This window comes from Cervus canadensis, chromosome 15, assembly GCF_019320065.1.
Source record: "Cervus canadensis isolate Bull #8, Minnesota chromosome 15, ASM1932006v1, whole genome shotgun sequence".
Lineage (NCBI taxonomy): Eukaryota > Metazoa > Chordata > Mammalia > Artiodactyla > Cervidae > Cervus > Cervus canadensis.
The window spans coordinates 66,370,515-66,390,469 of NC_057400.1; the positions used below are offsets into that span (position 1 = coordinate 66,370,515).

At 35.8% G+C, this 19,955-nt stretch overlaps 1 protein-coding gene across 3 annotated transcripts in view; it reads left to right on the forward strand.

Annotated features, from left to right (window-relative positions):
* Positions 1–19,955, forward strand: part of GULP1 (GULP PTB domain containing engulfment adaptor 1) — a 315,347-nt gene that overhangs the window by 93,474 nt on the left and 201,918 nt on the right. For all 3 annotated transcript variants that reach the window (XM_043488361.1, XM_043488359.1, XM_043488360.1), the window contains exon 2: positions 17,447–17,572. The gene's annotated coding sequence lies outside the window, so the exon portion shown is untranslated. The remainder of the gene's footprint in view (positions 1–17,446; positions 17,573–19,955) is intronic.

Below are 19,955 nucleotides of genomic sequence, written 5' to 3' on the forward strand. Positions count from 1 at the left end.
TGCCATCCAACCATCTCATCTGCTGTTGTCACCTTCTCCTCCTGCCCTCAATCTTTCCCAGCATCAGGGTCTTTTCAAATGAGTCAGCTCTTCACATCAAGCGGCCAAAGTACTGGAGTTTCAGCATCAGTCCTTCCAATGAACACCCAGGACTGATCTCCTTTAGGATGGACTGGTTGGATCTCCTTGCTGTCCAAGGGACTCTCAAGAGTCTTCTCCAACACCACAGTTCAAGAGCATCAATTCTTTGGTGCTCAGCTTTCTTTATGGTCCAGCTCTCGCATCCATATATGACCACTGGAAAAACCATAGCCTTGACTAGACGGACCTTTTTTGGCAAAATAATGTCTCTGCTTTTTAATATGCTGTCTAGGTTGGTCATAGCGTTCCTTCCAAGGAGTAAGTGTCTTTTAATTTCATGGCTGCAGTCACCATCTGCAGCGATTTTGGAGCCCCAAAAAATGAAGTCTGACACTGTTTCCACTGTCTCCCCATCTATTTGCCATGAGGTGATGGGACCAGATGCCATGATCTTAGTTTTCTGATGAGTTTCAAGCCTACTTTTTCACTCTCCTCTTTCACCTTCATCAAGAGGCTCTTTAGTTCTTCCTCACTTTCTCCCATAAGGGTGGTGTCATCTGCATATCTTAGGTATTTGATATTTCTCCCGGCAATCTTGATTCCAGCTTGTCCTTCATCCAGCCCAGCATTTATCATGATGTACTCAGCATATAAGTTAAATAAGCAGGGTGACAATATACAGCCTTGACATACTCCTTTTCCTGTTTGGAACCAGTCTGTTGTTCCATGTCCAGTTCTAACTGTTGCTTCCTGACCTGCATGTAGGTTTCTCAAGAGGCAGGTCAGGTGGTATGGTATTCCCATCTCTTGAAGAATTTTCCAGATTATTGTGATCCACACAGTCAAAAGCTTTGCATAGTCAATAAAGCAGAAATAGATGTTTTTCTGGAACTCTCTTGCTTTTTCGATGATCCATTGGATGTTGGCAATTTGATCTCTGGTTCCTCTGCCTTTTCTAAAACCAGCTGGAACATCTGGAAATTCATAGTTCACGTACTGCAGAAGCCTGGCTTGGAGAATTTTGAGCATTACTTTACTAGTGTGTGAGATGAGTGCAATTGTGCGGTAGTTTGAGCATTCTTTGGCATTGCCTTTCTTTGGAATTGGCATGAAAACTGATCTTTTCCAGTCCTGTGGCCACTGTTGAGTTTTCCAAATTTGCTGGCATATTGACTGCAGCATTTTCACAGCATCATCTTTCAGGATTTGAAATAGCTCAACTGGAATTCCATCACCTCCACTAGCTTTGTTTGTAGTGATGCTTCGTGATTATCTGAAATCGTGACGATCTTTTTTGTACCGTTCTTCTGTATATTCTTGCCACCTCTTTTTAATATCTTCTGCTTCTGTTAGGTCCCTACCATTTCTGTCCTTTATTTTGCCCCTCTTTGCATGAAATGTTCCCTTGCTATCTCTCATTCTATTGAAGAGATCTGTAGTCTTTCCCCTTCTATTATTTTCCTCTATTTATTTGCAGTGATCACTGAGAAAGGCTTTTTTATCTCTCCTTGCTATTCTTTGGAACTCTGCATTCAAATGGGTATATCTTTTCTTTTCTCATTTGCTTTTCACTTCTCTTCTTTTCACAGCTATTTGTAAGGCCTTTTCAGACAGCCATTTTGCTTTTTTGCCTTTCTTTTTCTTGGGGATGGTCTTGATCCCTGTCTCCTGTACAATGTCAGAAACCTCCATCCATAGTTCCTCAGGCAGTCTATCTATGAGATCTAGTTCATTAAATCTATTTCTTACCTCCACTGTATAATTGTAAGGGATTTGATTTAGGTCATACTTGAATGGTCTAGTGGTTTTCCCTACTTTCTTCAATTTGAGTCTGAATTTGGCAATAAGGTGTTCATGATCTGAGCCACAGTCAGCTCCCGGTCTTGTTTTTGCTGACTGTATAGTGCTTCTCCATCTTTGGCTGCAGAGAATATAATCAAACTGATTTTGGTGTTGGCCATCTGGTGATGTCCATGTGTAGAGTCTTCTCTTGTGTTCTTGGAAGAGGGTGTTTGCTTTGACCAGTGCATTCTCTTGGCAAAACTCTATTAGCATTTGTCCTGCTTCATTTTGTACTCCAAGGTCAAATTTGCCTGTTATTCCAGGTGTTTCTTGACTTCCTACTTTAGCATTCCAGTCCCCTATAATGAAAAGGACATCTTTTTTGGGTGTTAGTTCTAAAAAGTCTTGTAGGTCTTCATAGAACTGTTCAGCTTCTTCAGCATTACTGTTTTGAGAATGTATTAATTTTATACAGAAAAATATCATTTTTACAATGTTATATATGGTGAAGTTTTGTTCATTTGTAATTTTAAGATTCATTCCTTAAGTGACTCTGGAGCCCAGCCACAAGAATTAGGTTCTTTTGATGCAAGGAGGAAGGGGACGACAGAGGATGAGATGGTTGGATGGCATCACCAACTCACTGGACATGGGTTTGGGTAAACTCCGGGAGTTGGTGATGGACAGGGAGCCCTAGTGTGCTGCGGTTCATGGGGTCTCAAAGAGTCAGACACAACTGAGCAACTCAACTGAACTGAACTGATGCAAGGAAAAGGCTCACTCGGCGTCCTCAGTAAGGTTATATTTAGAAATGAAGAAGACAGAAGTCCCAGTCATGTGTCCAGCCATTAAGGGGAGCAAGGGAAAATGCCTGAGATTCAGAAATGCAGACCAACCAGTACAGCTCTGAGCCGATTCCCTCTCCGCCCCTAGTGACAGAGTTGATTCTCTGCTGCAGGAATGAAGTCTGCTTTTCTTGCCACTACCAACCTCCTCTCTTTTTATGTTTCTTTCCTTTCTTCTGAATCAGTTTCTGATCACTCACAGTCATTTTTCATGAGTTCTATTGCCTCATAACATCTTTTAAGCATCTTCTCCCTGTGTGTTATTTTCTGCTCCAAACAGTCCGATCATCTTCCTGTTAGAGCTCAGAGTCTAGAGCATGTTCTCGGTCCAGGTAACCCACTGTTGCTTCGTTTACGTGGAGCTTTGACACCGGGTCCCCACTTACACCTTAGAAGACAGTCTTGGCTCAAGTGCTCACTCCAGTCTCCTCAAAGGCTCAGAGTTATGCCACGTGCTTCCTGGTAGGTCACACTTCTGGCGGGAGGATGCGTGCCCGACCCATAGATGGAACTTGAAGGCATGTCAGGCATTTGGGGAAAAACAGATGGCTAGTTTGCATATAGTGAGAAATTCCTTTGGCACAAGGAGTACAGTGGTTGGGAACCCAAAATGCTAGCCCGGTGTGTCGCTCACAGTTGACCCCCCGTGTATTTTGGCCTTGATGAAATAATCAATGATAAATGAGAAATAATTTTTCCTCACAAGTTTTAGAGGCCTTTCTCAACTCTCATTGCATATTTTATTTATCACCCCCCCTCATTTAATTCACATATTTTTTTTCCAGCTTAATTTTCATTTACTGCTTTATGGGTTATTTTAGCCCATAGGTAGGGCTTGAAATATATAAACAGCTTCTAAAGGCAGTTAAACTTATTTGATAATGGTGCCATCTATGAGTAGGTAATGCTCTTTCTGGTTTAAAAAGTGATAAAGATTGCATTCCAGAGAGTTGTCTCTATCTTGGATAAATTAATTATCTGCAAAGTCCCTGAGCAGATAACTCAAAGACTATACAGGTAGCGCTGGCAAAAAGCAGTCAGAGTTTTTTAAATGTGAGACAAGTTTATCTTTAAATGTATGTGTTGCTTCTGTTTAGCTGTGTGTGTGTGTGTGTGTGTGTGTGTGTGTGTGTGTGTGTGTGTGATTTTATTATTGTTGCTATTTTCTAATTTGTTTGATTTTGGGCAAGGTGGAACTTGATGACTTATTGATAAGATTTTTCTTTTAGCACTCTTTTTTTTTTTTTTTTTGACATTTCTTGCCCAAATCTTTCCCATGTATCTATTGAGGATTTACTATATACCAAGCACAAAGAAAGTGATGCAGTTTTTATCTAATTCAGATATACAGTAAGCCCATGATTGCTGTACTTACAATTCAGCTGGCAAGATGTAAGTAGGTTGAAAAGTATGGTATCCTTGATTAGGGAGCAATTTTCATTGTGTATAAGCACCTAATATATTCTTTCAGGCTTCACACTGTGTCTGTTTTCTTCTGTAGAAAGTTTTCTTGGTAGGTTCTAATAGACAAAAATAAATTTCATCATCATTTCATTTGATAATGAGCAATTCATAGCTTAGAATAATTTTTTCAGAAAAAGATGCTTTAGAGACAATGGATAAGAGATTTTCTCTTCTAGTATTATCAATAAAAATTTAGAGTTCACCAAAAATATGTGAAATAAAATAATAATTAGTATATAGGATTTTAGCTTGCAAACTATATGTGTTATCCTCTAGTCATGAAAAGAAAATAGTCAAAATTTCTGAGTTAACAGTCTTGATTCTGATGCTTCTAATGTATCTCTCATTATTGACTGTATTGATTTCCTTTCTGCCAAATAAGGAAACATAGTCCTACATATGGGGCAGGGTTGTTTTGAAAATAAAATGTTGTTATACCATTGAAAATATTTTGAAAGGTTAGAAGAACCTAAAATGTTTCTTATCATCAGTGACTAACCTAGTCTAAATAGATTACTGTTTAGAAATTAAGAATTAAGTTGGACCCAAGCTCCTAATAAGATGACATCTATTTTAGCTTTTATAATAGCAGGTTATAATATGCCCACGTGTCTGATTCCTCTACTAGATTCAAAGCACTATTTCTTCACCTGTATTCCCAGTGCCACCGAGTGCTGAGGAGGTTTTCAATAAATGTTCATTGGATAAATAAAACTGGTGAGGAGATGAGGAAAGAACATCTTTTTTTTTTTTTGCTGAAATTAACTTTAATAAATATTTTAACACATTTTCATCAGTATATTTAACGCATTTCCATCTCAACATTATTGATACAGAACATTACTCTTATTGTTAGTGAGATATTTCACATTTTTTCACATTGCATCCTTAAAATCCCTTGTGTATCTTTTGTTCATCCTTATATAACATCACATTCTGATTACTGCGGGCTTCCCAGTAAGCTCAGTGACAAAGAATCTGCCTGTGGTACAGGAGACACAGTTTCGATCTGTGGGTCAGGAAGATCCTCTGGAGAAGTAAATGGCAACCCACTCCAGTATTCTTGCCTTGAGAATCCCACGGACAGAGGAGCCTGGTGGGCTACAGTTCATATGGTCTCAGAGTTGGACACGACTAAAGCGACTTAGCAGTCTGATTACCGTAAACTTTTCAGTCATCTTTTGGAGAGAGGTAAATCTATTAAACAGGTAGCTGGTCACTGTTTCCCTTTTGCCTCAGTCTAGGAGATGGGAAGGCTTTTGTTTCTTTCATTTCACCATTTTTGTTGTTGAGTGGTTTCAGTAAAACGTTGAGAGGATGTGGTCTTGGTAATATCATCTTTGTCAGCTGTTTTCAATGACTTCTTCATTGCCTAAAAGAATGCACTGATATGATTTGATCTTAAATGTCTTCATGCATACCAAAGAGACGAAGACTGGTTTGCCCAGTTTTACCTGGTCATAAGACACTCGGATACTTTGGCCACCTGATGTGAAGAGCCAATTCATTGGAAAAGAACCTGATGCTGGGAAAGACTGAAGGCAGGAGGAGGAGATGACAGAGGATGAGATGGATGGCATCACTGACTCAATGGACATGAATTTGAGCAAACTCCAGGAGGTGTTGAAGGACAGGGAAGCCTGGCGTGCTGTAGTCCATGGGGTCACAAAGAGTCGGATACAACTGAGCAACTGAACAACAACAACGAAGTGCTCCAGAGGAGTGATCTGCCGTGGCTAATGCTAGTACTTTCCCCGTAATAATACATTAGGAGCATTAAAAAACTGATCTTTAATTTTTTACTTCTTTTAAATACAGCTTGCAGATTAGACATAGCTATTATTACGTGATTTTCTATTTTCTATGGCTCAGTGTTGAATTCTACTGACATGTCTTTGCAGAAGTTTCCATGCATGTGTGGACTCTGACATCACTTGTTAGAAAAGGGAAATTTGGTTGCAAATGTTACCTTTACAGCATATCATAAATGCTCCTGAATGCATCTTGTTTTGGCTTAGTAACACGATCTTCTGTTTGTATGGTGCTTTACAGTTTTGAAAGTGCTCTCACACATAACTTCTTTGAAAATACTCCAGAGGAGAGGGAGAATAGGTGTTCCAGGCATTTTCTTGCAACTGCTCTGTAAGTTACTTTGACCTAATGTGAAAGTGAAAGTGTTAGTTGCTCAGTCCTGTCTGACTGTTTGTGACCCCATGGACTGTAGCCCACAGGCTCCTCTGTCCAAGCAATTCTCCAGGCAAGAATATTGGAATGAGTAGCTGTTCCCTTCTCCAGGGGATCTTCCCGACCTAGGGATCAAACCCCGTCTCCTGCATTGCAGGCAGATTCTTAAGTTACCTACAGAATATGTAATTGTCAAGTAAAATTAGATTTGACCTAATTATGTTGACATTTCCACACCTTTTACTATTCTGATAAATCTGTGAACCAAGAAAACGCTTGCTATTTCTATGCTAAATCATATCATTGGGTTTTGGGACTTTGTGTCTTGGGAAATTAGGCTCAGATGAGATGATTGCAGTCTCCTTTGCTCACAGGAAACTGTCTTCATTTATCACAGAGTAACCAAATAATAACTGAAAGAGATTTTTTTGATTTTTTGTCAAGGTAGATATGTCTCTCTTCTGGTGAGGAAAACATGTAACAGAGAAGGCTGAAGAGAAAGATGTTTATAGTTTGGATAAATGTAATGCTCGCTTATTGTGTTTTATATATTTATTTTATAGGGGTCAGGGGAAGGACTTCTTCAAATGCATATTTATAATCTATGACTTATTTCTTTGGTAATTATAGTTTGTTGAATTCTGTTTGAGATGGGGCTAAGGCTTAAAGAGAGACGGTAAGTGGAGAGAAAATTCTAGAGAAGAATCAGGTAAATGGGGAGTTTGCTCAAACTCATGAATATTTAGATAGTTTAATATATTTTAACCCATTTAACAAAAAGGAAAATGGCCATAAGATTTTCTTTAAAAAACTTTTTTTCTTAACAAATAGTGAAGAAAAGTGAACTTTAGTAACTGAAACTTTTATGTCTTCACAGCTGATATTTGGGAGAAATTTTTGGTGCCTTATGATATTTTGTACACCCAGTCTTAAAACTGAAATTGTGAAATTTCATTTCACAGTGACCCAGGTATCTTATATATCCTTAGGTGTTTTATAAAAATAAAGTTTATTTTTCCAGTTCTACAAACACCAGTAGTTCAAGTCTCTCTTTTTTTTTTAAACAGGTCATTCAGATACCACCTAGTAGATATCAAATCCTTATCAGACAGTGAAAAAAATCTCTGAAAGTTCCAGGTGGTCAAAGCAGGTAATTGCTTTAGGAACTTCTATGACCACTTAGTAAGGCACTGAAGATTTACTTAGCTAGTATCTTTCTGAAGAGCATCAAAGAAATAAGGAAGGACCTTTTTCGAGTGTGATCAGGTTGGAATAATTCTCTTTAGCTGCCAATCAGTTTTTTATTTGCTTTCATGTAAGCCATAATATTAATTCATCAGGAAGAGATATTATTCATCTTGTATAATTTTTTAATTAGTAAAGCTCCACATTTCTTATTGCACATCAGATTTATTAAATTGTTCATATCTATCCTGAATCAATTATTTAAACCAATCAGATTATACTTGACTTCAAGTAAAGATGTGATTAATGCAATACTCCAATCTAAATTTAATGAAAGACTATATTATATGATTTCCTAAGAAAACCAAACATTTTATAGCATATAAGTCTTGCCGTGCTAATTCTGAAAAAATCTATTGAAGGCACATTATGTCCCTTTTCAGCTTCAACAACAGATGCCTTCAGAACACCAGGAGAGTTGCTGAATAACAATTTTGTAGAAAATTTTTATTGTTTTTAATACATCAATTATTTTATACTGTTAGCTCAGTTTTGGGAAGGTCACATGCAAATTTAATAAAATATTTTTACACATTAGTAAATAGCATATTTGAGAGTGATAATTTGGTTGTACTTGACAGAAAACCCATTAAAACTCAGTTGAGCTTAACAAAGTATATATGCTGCTAGGCTATCATAATTGAATGTTCTATAACTATGTTTCAGACATGGCTGAATCTAGGCACTCTGGTAGTTTGTTTTCCATTTAGTTGGATACATTTTAAGGCAGTGTCACCTTAGATAGGGCACAGTCACCAGGCTTTCAGTCCCCCAGTTAGTCAACTCAAGTGACCACAGATTGCTTCTTTATAGTTTTAGAAAAGGGTTGATTTGATTTTCTTTGTTGTCGCTTAGTCCAATTTTCCGTTTCTGAACAAGAATGGTTATGAGTAGGGTTGTGGTGCATTCATCGGCCAGTCCTGGACCTAGAGTAACCCCAGGCAAACGTAACTACCAGTAAGTAGGAAAGAAGTGTAGGTCTGCAAGGGAAACCCAGGGCACTATCATGAGTCTGGGCCTTGTTTTCCCTTTGTTTTTGTTTTGGTCAGAGGTGGTGATGACGGCAGCAAAGTGTGTATATACTAATTAAATGAAGACTGTACCATTATAGTGAACCACATTAAATTAAATGTGTACCATTATATATAAGTCCCATTCAGCAAAAGAGCAGGAGTTTAAAATGGTATACTAATATTTGGTAGTAGAACAACATAAAGAATAAAAAAACCTTGATACTGAAAATGTTTGATTGCTGAAGAAAGGCCTGGGTACATAACCAGTCATCTTACAAAATACTTGTGATCATAGCATTTCTGAGACTTTCTCACTTGCAAAATAATTATTTGGTTAATAGTACATACATTGTACATTTATTTTTGTGCTGAATTTTATTGCTGTAGAAGGTATTGCAGATTTTATTGAATAGTGTTTGTATAATTTAATTTGATTATATCCAACGGTGGTAATATTGCAATCAATTTACAGTAGAGGCAAGGATTAGTAAAACCCTTCTCCCCACCCTCTGCTTTAACTGTGGGAAATTGGAACACTGTATCACAGCTCACTGAAATTTGTCTTTAAATACGTTACTCATTTCATGGATATTAGCATCAATAAAAGTAAACTCCACAGGACTGGAAAAATTAAACTAATGACTTTTTACATAATCCAAGTAAATGAATGCTTTCTGGTCCAATTTTTCATTAAGGACTCAACCACAGTTTCTTGATTCCCTTCATTTGAATAGCCTCTATTGTGGGACTATTTATAAAAATGCTTAATAAGAGCATTTATTGAATAGGTGTTCTATTTCCATACACAATGAAATATATTTATACACTGTTACAGTTTTGGGTAGTAATATGAGGTCTTTTAAAAATTAACAGTGTCCCCTATCATAGGTGTTTTATAAATGTTTCTTTAATTACCTGAATATGTTTTTTAATGTATTAAAATACAATAGTAAAAAATAATGACTCATAATTTTCATCTTCTGAGATGAAGGAAGGAAGGAAAGAAGAATGGAAAGAAAGAAGGCAGGAAAGAGGGAAGAAGGAATGAAAGAAGGAGAGAAAATACCTAAAAATGAGGAATAGTTGGGAAAAATTCTGTTTCTAAATGGTGCTAAAATTCATATTTGCAGTGTTTTAGAAATAGTCCTGGTGTAGGAGAGTAAATAAAGTGACTAGTTTAAAATTAAGTCTAATTAAATCTATAAACTATACTAGATGTATAAAATTGTGACATTAAATAAGTAAAGCTTATTGATATTTTTAATAATGACTTAGTTGCTTTAATACCTTTGTGTCAGTTCATAGCAAAGGTCTTAATGTAAGGATTAGGGACTTACATGATTTTGGTTGTAAAACATGTAATTTACATTATGGGAAACTTTAAAATAAAAACAACCCTTCCTAATTCTGTGGAGGAATTGAATATAGTTATCTGAGAGAGGAGAAGTGAAGGCAGAAAAAATAAAAAGTTCAAAGGTCCTGAGACTTATTTGCATCAACATCTCAAAAAAACCTCATGACTCAGGGAACTCAGACCAGAGCTCTGTAACAACCTAGAGAGGTGGGGTGGGGAGGCAGATGGGAGGGAGTTTCAAGAGAGAGGGGGCAGATTCATGTTGATGTTTGGCAGAAATCATCAATACTGTAAAACAATTATTCTTCAATTAAAAAAAATAATTAAATTTAAAATTAACAAAAAAGTAAAAATAAAAAGCACAACCAAAAGGAAAATAAAATTATAAATTAAGTATTTGGTAAATTAAACATAAAAGTTGTACTTCACTTGTAGTTAAAGAAGTACATGTTTCAGAAAAAGACAACTGTTTGAAACTCAGATTGTCAAAAGATGAGAAAAAAGATCATTGCTGGAAAGGGTGGTTTGAAATTAACATTATCATTTGCTGTTAATGGAAGTCTGTTTTGGTGTATCTTTCTAGAAAGCAACTTGGTGGTATATTAGAAAATACTCCAAAGATCAAATACTTTTTCACCTAGTAACTTAACTTCCAAGAAACCATTATAAAGGTATAACTTAAGATGAGCACAAATATTTATGTATGAAGATATATGTATTATAGCTCTACTTATATTATGAAATGTAGAACTTTTAAACAATTCATCATAAGTAATGATAAGTGTCTTGAATTAAAGTGTCTTGAATTACCAGGTCCTTTTTATTTTAATGTGCTGGGCACTATCTGTGGTTTATCTCACTTATTTCTTTCTACATTTCATAATGTATGCATGCTCAGTCGCTCAGTATGAATTTCACTTTGCCATACATCATTCATTAATGCAAGTAAATTTTCAGTCTGTGGCCAGTTATCACTACTTTGAATCCATCTTAGTGCCTATACTGTGTTTTAAATAAGAGTATCTAAATATTTGAGAGGTCAGAGTTTGTGAAGAATTAATGTTAAAAAGAACAAAGACTTTAATCTATTTATACTGAAAAGTATAATAACCAAAAGTTTCATAGAAAGTGTCTTGTGTTTACCACTAATTGCAGCAGGAGTGAATGAAACTTCTAATTAGGAAAATTTCCTGTTGGTGACAGCTTCAAACTTCTGCTAAAAGTTCCGTGTCAAATGTAGAGGAAAGAACTAGATTTAATTTGTTTTCAAATTGGTAAGTTAAAATTGATATTCTGAAATAATTTGTCCTGTCTGAAATCTTATATCACTTTTTTCTTTATCATTCTGAGAACTGAATGTAGATAACTTGAAGTACACATGGAACAATAAGGAATGATGTCAATTCTTGGTCCAGACTGGCATCTCTGAGAATAGGAAAGGGCAGGATCAGTGTTGTCTTGGTCTAGCTTTCTTCCTACATAAATTAAATCCCAAGAATCATTCCCCTTTTATATCTTACAAATATGAATGCCCTGAATCTATTTCTATTTTTGCATTGCCATTTAGCAAATATGCATAGGTTTCTAAGAAATAGTTTGCTATCCTCGTCGTCTTTTACCTTGCATCACTTCCCTGTTTTATCATATTCATATCACCGTTAGGATAAAACCCAAATTTTGACATGTCATTCAGGAGGCTTCTTGATATAGTTTTACCTTACTGTAAAAATTTCTCATAAATAGTTTCATAAGTATTTTATTTCAAAATCACTAGTCACTAGCATTCCTTAAAGGTGGCATGTTTTTTCTTGTTTATGTACCTTTGCTTACGATGTTCCCTCTGCCAACTAATTTCTTCATTGGACAACTTCTAAACTAATGGTTCACAGATTCCCTTTTTTTAAGGAGGAATTTCCTGAACTTTCTCTTTGTTTCTCTGATACCTCATTTTGCCATTAACATAGTCTTTATTGCTTGACAGACTCAAAGAAGAGTATAGACTTATTTTCCTCTCCCTAATGATTAATACAGGACTTCCCTGGTGGATCAGTGGTAAAGAATCTGCCTTCAATGCAGGAGACGTGGGTTCGATCCCTGGGTTGGGAATATCCCCTGGAGAAGGAAATGGCATCCCCATCTTGTATGTTGCCTGGGAAAACCCATGGACTGAGGAGCCTGGAGGGCTATAGTCCATGGAGCTGCAGAAGAGTTGGACCTGACCTAGTGACTATGCAACAGCAACAACTAATACAACTGGGCTTTAAGTAGGTGTTCAACAAATATTTGTTTGTGCTGTTATTCAGCCTCTCAGTCATGTCTGACTCTCTGGGACCCCACGGGCTGCAGCACAGCAGGCTTCCTTGTCCTTCACCATCTCCCGGAGCTTGCTCAAACTAATGTCCATTGAGTTGGTGATGCCATTCAACCATTTTGTCTTCTGCCGTCTCCTTCTCCTCCTGCCTTCAAATCTTTCCCAGCATCAGGGTCTTTTCCAATGAGTCAGATCTTTTCATCAGGTAGCCAAAGTATTGGATATTCAGCATCAACCCTACCAATGAATATTCAGGGTTGATTTCCTTTAGGATTAACTGGTTTGATCTCCTTATTGTCCAAGGGACTCTCAAGAGTCTTCTCCAGAATCAAGATTCAAAGGCATTGATTCTTCAGTGTTCAGCCTTCCTTATGGTCAAACTCTCACATCCATACATGACATGACTACTGGAAAAACCACAGCTTTGACTATCCAGACCTTTGTTGGCAAAGTAATGTCTCTGCTTTTTAATGCTCTGGCTAGTTTTGTCACACTTTCTCTTCAAAGGAGCAAGTGTCTTTTAATTTTATGGTTGCAGTAATTGTCCACAGTGATTTCAGAGCCCCCCAAAATAAAGTCTGTCACTATTTCCATTGTTTTCCCATCTATTTGCCATGAAGTGATGGGACCAAATGCCATGACTTTTGGTTTTTAAATGTTGAGTTTTAAGCCAGCTTTTTCATTCTATTTCGTCTTCATCAAGAGGCTCTTTTTAGTTCCTCTTCACTTTCTGCCATAAGGGTGGTGTCATCTGCATATCTGAGGTTATTGATATTTCTCCTGGCAATCTTGATACCAGCTTGTGTGTGTGTGTGTGTGTGTGTGAAATGTCACACACACACACACACACATGTAAGTAAATAGCTTATATACTTGGCATATAAGTTAAATAAGCAGGGTAATAATATACAGCCTTGATGTACACCTTTTCAATTTTGAACCAGTCCATTCCACATCCGGTTCTAACTGTTGCTTCTTGAGATGCATACCGGTTTCTCAGGAGACAGGTCAGGTGGTCTGGTATTTCCATCTTTTTAAGAATTTTCCTCAGTTTATTGAGATCCACACAGTCAAAGGGTTTAGCATAGTCAATGAATCAGAAGTAGATGTTTTTCTGGAACGCTCTTGCTTTCTCTATGATCCAATGAATGTTGGCAATTTGTTCTCTGGTTCCTCTGCCTTTTCTAAATCCAGCTTGTGTATCTGGAAGTGTTCAGTTCAAGTACTGCTGACACTTAGTTTGAAGGATTTTGAGCATAACCTTATTAGCATGGGGCTTCCCTGGCGGCTCAGCTGGTAAATAATCCGCCTGCAATGTGGGAAACATGGGTTCGATCCCTGGTTTGGGAAGATACCCTGGAGAAGGGAACGGCTACCCACTCCAGTGTTCTGGCCTGGAGAATTCCATGGACTGTATAGTCCAAGAGATTGCAAACAGTCAGACATAACTGAGCGACTTTCACTCACTCACTTACTAACAGGGGAAATGAGTGCAATTATGTGTTTGAACATTCTTTGGCATTGCCATCTTTGGGATTGGAATGAAAACTCACATTTTCCAGTCCTGTGGCTACTGCTGAGTTTTTCAAATTTGCTGGCATATTGAATGCAGCATTTTAACAGCTTCATCTTTTACGATTTGAAATATCTCAGCTGGAATTCTATCTCCTTCACTAGCTTTGTTGGTAGTGATGCTTTCTAAGGCCCACTTGGCTTCGCACTCCAGGATATTAGTCTCTAGGTGAGTGATCACACTATCATGGTTAATCTGGATCATGAAGATCTTTTTTGTATAGTTCTGTGTATTCTTCCTATGTCTTCTTTATATCTTCTGCTTCTGTTAGGTCCATACCATTTCTGTCCTTTATTGAACACGTCTTTGCATGAAATGTTCCCTTCGCATCTCTAATTTTCTTGAAGAGATCTCTAGTCTTTCCTATTCTGTTGTTTTCCTGTATTTCTTGGCCTTGTTCACTTAGGAAGGCTTTCTTATCTCTCCTTGCTGTTCTTTGGAACTCTGCATTCAGATGGATATATCTTTCCATTTCGCCTTTGCCTTTTGCTTGTCTTCTTTTCTCAGCTATTTGTAAGGCCTCTTCAGACAACCATTTTGCCTTTTTCCATTTATTTTTCTTGGGGATGGTTTTGATCACTGCCTTCTGTACAATGATATTAACCTCTGCCCATAGTTCTTCAGTCACGCTGTCTATGAGATATAGTCTCTTGAATCTATTTGTCATGAAACATTTGTCATTGAATTTTTTTTAATGAACTAAGTTAATTTTCCAACTTTACTTTCCCTAGAGCATAGGAGTATATTAGGGCTATATGAATGTTGCTGCCTCAGTGAGAAGACTAGAATGCATAGGAAATGATTGTCCCAAGTCACTTATGACAATCATCTTATACTTTTGGCCTAGAACATTAGGGTAAAAAACATTGAGAAGACAACCGCTAAGACAGTTGGACGAAGATGCTAAGGCATGCTAAGTCATTTGAACTTTGTCCAGAGGTGATATGGTTATATTACCTGTTAGAGAAATCATAGTTGAGTACTGATGACCTGGTAAGGAAGTAAACTTGAAGAAGTAACAAAATGGAATGATCAGTATTGAGTATAATTGGATTCTTTTCTTAATTTAACTGCATGTAGCTGGTAAGGGAAATAAAAGGGATTAGTAATGCATGGTTTCTATCTTGAGCAATTAGAATGAGAATTGTAGTATTTACTTAATTAAAGTCTCAGGACAAAGGGAAAAAAAAGATAAGTGTGAACCAAGAATCCGATTTTGCGTATTTTGAATTTAGATGCCTATAATAGAAATAAGAAATGAATATTCAGGAAAACTTTTTTTGCAACATTTTGGAAATTAGTTTGTAATATTGCTAAATTCTTGGAGCTAGTTATAAAAAGAAAAATAAGTAGTAAAATGATTTTGAAAAAGTTTTAAGATCGTGATAACGGTGGTCTCTCTTTCATGGTGGTCTTTATTTCGTTTGATGACAAGAATATCTTTTAGCCTGGCTTGTTTGTTTAGAGTGGTTTTGATGTGTATGGAATATTTAAAGATACAAATGTTGCATCAACCAATTGAGGCTTCTAGTCATATTGCAATGTTTATAATGGTTTTCTTAAACTAACACTATTGGAAAGAATGAACATTTGGGAAAAAAATTGGTTGGCTTCATTTAATTTTTGTACCTCTTCAGATTTCATAATTTGTAATAAATGGTGGCAACATAGTATAAGGTTGAGAGTAATATATTTGTACTAAAATTTTAAGAATCATTTTAGGAATCATTCAATTGGAAATTGATTTTATATTTTAAAATAGAATGTGTTAAAAAAGACAGCTCATAAGCATATCTCAGTTTTTGCAAGAATATTTAAGATGCTCTTTATATAAACAAATCTAATCATATCAGACAGTGGAATAATAGATCCACTTCAGAGTATGTGTCATTTTCCTGCAAGAAGAAAGAAGTAGGCACAAGTTCATTCTTGCTTTTTGATGTGGGTATTTTTATGCTCTTCTTTATTCTGTCACATTACATAAAATATTCTAGGTTGAAAGTATTTTCCACAGTAAGAGTGGATTTCAGTCAGTCTGAGATAGAAATAAAAGCTGTGGGGATATGCTGAATTAACCATTTTAAGGAAAATATTTACTTTGCTCCAAAGTTGGAATGTGATTTTTAATAGTTTTTTTTTTTCTTTTTAAACAAAATTACTTATGTTATCTTGGCTGATTTCTTTATTTCATACCATTAGACTAACATTCACATAAAATATATAGGGAAATAGCCATTATGCTAAAAAATAGTTTTGTCTCCTTTTTCTTCTCCTTCTCTAAGACAGACAAAAGAGAAAAAAAAAAAAAATGACCTGTTTAATCACTTTGGAAATCGTGACATAATTTCATGGTTACCATTTAGCTGTGCCATGCTTGAAATTTCCTGTTCAGGTTGAACAGATCTATTTCCAAAGCCTTAAAATATATCCTGCCCATATTTTAATTCAGATTTTACAATTGTTGCCTTCTCTGCCAGATGCTGTTGATGATCTGACTATACCCTGCTGCCTTAGTATCTTCCAGATAAGCTTTTTCACTTGAATTATTGCCCCAGAGTTTGCCTCTGGTGCCTCATAAACTCAGATGCCTTTTTTCTTTATCTCTAAACTTATGTTAGAAAATGAAAAAGAATATGGTGAACAAATAGATAAACAGGCTTCTAAAGAAAATTTTAGCTAAGTTAGAATCGTTTCACAATATTCAGATGGCTCAGATACAAAGAGGCAGAAATAAAGTATTTGAGAGCCGTCTTTAGTGTATAATTTGAAAAAGTCAACAACATAGGTCTGGCTTTACCAGTGGTCTGTACTGGGTTGTGGAGGGAGGCTGAACAAGAGAGTTAGATGTGTTTTTGCGCTTGTGCTCCCCCTCCTCCTCAAAAAAGAGCACTGTTTTTGCTGTTTTGGCAGGAAGAAATACTATACTATAAATTTTTTTTTTCTGCTATTTGAATTTATGTCAGAGGTCCATTTGAAATGATGGAATTAAGGGAAGGCATAATTTATGCTGTTGCATCTGGAAGGACTTTTCCTTTTTGTCTGTTGGAATAAAAATGTAAAAATCTTAACGAGCTGTTATGTCTGTTCTAGTTATAGCATGAGAATCAATGGAAGGATAAGCTCCCCAAATGCTTCTCCGTAGCAGTCGAAGTGAAATGAAAGTTAAAATAGATTAGTGCTTCCTACAATTTTCTTTCACCTTCTTAATCAGGGACAGAGTATGCGCTTGGTTAGTCTCATTAGCTAATAAGTGGAGGCAACAGCTGGGCCAAATTGTCATACAGCCTGAGGGAGAGAGGGGGTATACTGTCAACCAACCATCACTGTTTTAATTGTAACATATCCATGAGTTAAAACATTTAACTCATTATCTAGCAGGCTTACTCTTTGCCCTTTTTAGCAATCTGTTGCTCTGCTTTTCCAAAAAAAATTACATGCTTTACCATGGTTTTCCTATTATTGGGTAACTTTCTTGAACTTTCACAAGAAATGTAATTAGAATTTTAGAACAAGCATTATAATATCTAAATTATAATACACATAAAGGTAATTATTGATTACCTCTATTGAGTCCAATTTTAATTTTATTTTTAGTTATATGTGATCCCGTCTGGTATACACAATAGAAGAGAAACCGAAGGAGAATTTGGATGGCAGCTGAATAATTGAAAGTCTAGTGTCTGCGTATTCTTTCAACTATATTTGAACGTACCTACCCAGGTAAGAATAAGTGATTGCTCATTTCTATACTTAACACAGTTTTGAAAAATGATTTGAACTATAAAAGATGTCTTTATTTTGTACAGATTATTTTAAAAGATAGTCTTATTGAGCAAAATGGTAAAATACATAAAAACAAAATAAAATTGAAATCATGAATGTATGTTCTCTAAAGGTAACTTCTTTTATTATTTTGTTCTATATCACTTGTTTTTTGTTTTGTTGATTTTTCTCTTTAAACAGTGTTGGACTTATTAGTAAATGTATTTTTTGTTGAATTTCTTTATTGTTTTTGTAACAGGTCTATTTTGTTCTATTTGAGAATATGAATTAATGTTCATATTTTCCATGTATCTGTTAAATATAAACATACATGGTTTAAAATGTTTTTGGATTGGGCTTATTATTCAGAGACTATCTTTATAGATAAGTTGATGTAAATAGTGCTCATTTTGCATAAGTAGAGTTACTAAAATTAGCATCACTGGTTCAAAGGCTATAATATTTTAAAAGCTTTTTATTCATATTGCTGAAATTACCTCCAGAAGGTGATAATGAGTTGTAGTTTTCATTAGTCATTTTAAAAAATATTTGTTGACCCACTGATTTAGAGTTTTCCATTCAAACAGTTTCCCTAACAAACCTAGTTTGTATTGAATTAAAAATGCAAAAAACTAAGTTAAGATTCTAAATTTTGGTTGTGAGCTGTAGCATCCTCTACTTACATGTATTCAGCCAGTTTGTCTCTTACACAACTAAGCCTAGAAAGAAAGTGAATATTATATGTGCACAATCCTTTCACACTGTCTAAAAGTGCATTATTTATAGATGACAGTGAAGTATACATTCATTTGATTAATATCTGCTGAAAACATTATTTCACTCAGCTCAAGCACTGTGATTATTTGATTATTGATTGTATGATGGTGGTGATAATGGATATTAGGGGCAGGAAAACATAGAAATAGTTGCTAGTTGCTTCCTTCTTATAATTTTCAATAAAACATGATGAAATAAAAAACATATTTCAGTACTTTAGGCACAGATAGGATGTATTAAGTGCCAAGAAAGAAGTAAAAGGCAAGGGTGATTGCTGACAATGATACTTTCAGCTTGGGAACCGAACCCTTCACAATTGAGAGACCAGTTGAGTTGCGCTTTTTATTGGAGGTAGGATTTGACAGGTGAACATTTAAATAGAGGGTCAGTTGGTGCATAGATATGGAGCTGAGAAAGCCTGGGGGTATTCAGAAAATTGGAAAAGAGAGTAGATATAGCAAAGTGATGAGAAATATGTTTTGTGACTTGGATTCCTGCACTTTGGCATTTATATTTCATCATTATATGAGGGACAGTTATGGGGGAATAAGATGGTCTGTGCTTTATTCTAAGAAGATTAATCTGGAAGTGATATGTCTGTTAGACTAATGGAGAGCAAATCCAAAGGGAGGGAGAATAATTTGTAGGCTTTTCTTGTTTTATTTTCATCAACATCTGTTTAAACACTTGTTATTTGCCAGGCACTATGGTAGGGACTGTAGGAAAAAAAGATGAAGATGTAATCCTCACTTTTGAGGCACTTATAGTTACACATGCATGGTTAAAAAAAAAAAAAGGAATACATCATGACAGAGTAACAACTGAATCATACTCAAGATAAGACTGATTGGTAACTAGTTACAGTGAGATGTAGAATGCCAGGTTATCAACTAATACTGTTTTTCCAAAGACATCAAGTCTTATTAAGGTTATATATAGAAGCAGTGTTTCTAGACTTTGCAAGAATTCAAACAAGAATCGGTGAAACTTCACCTGTGGTGAAAATAATGTAAATGAAAAATAAGGCAGTGGTAGATGTGGTGGAAGGTTAGGGAGAGGGCTTTTTATCTTAAGAAAGAGGGGCAGGTTGGCATTAACAGATATGAGGGGGGAACAGCAAAACTGGGATTTTCATGTGGGTAAAATAATAGGTTTGGTGTTGCCTTGCTCTCACGTTTTTTGCTAAGGCACTCAGCATTTTAAAATTTCATTGCAATTCCTTATGTAATTAATTGAGGATTCATTTATTCACTATGAAAAGTGATGTGAGTTTCTTTAAAATTACAAGTATGATAAGAGTAAAAATAAGTTATACCAAATAAAACATAAGTAAAGACCTGATTTGATTCATAGTCATTGTGTGTATATATATATATATATATATATACATATTTACTATATATATAACTTAGTGTTTCTAGCAGTCTCAAAAGTGGATGTGTGTTCATGCCCTAAGGGCTTAAGTAAATTTGTTATAGAAGTCTTAGTGTAATGGACAGGAAAATTATCCTTACCACTTGGAGGTGCCTTAAATTTTGTATTGTTGAAAGGAAAGGGAACTTTG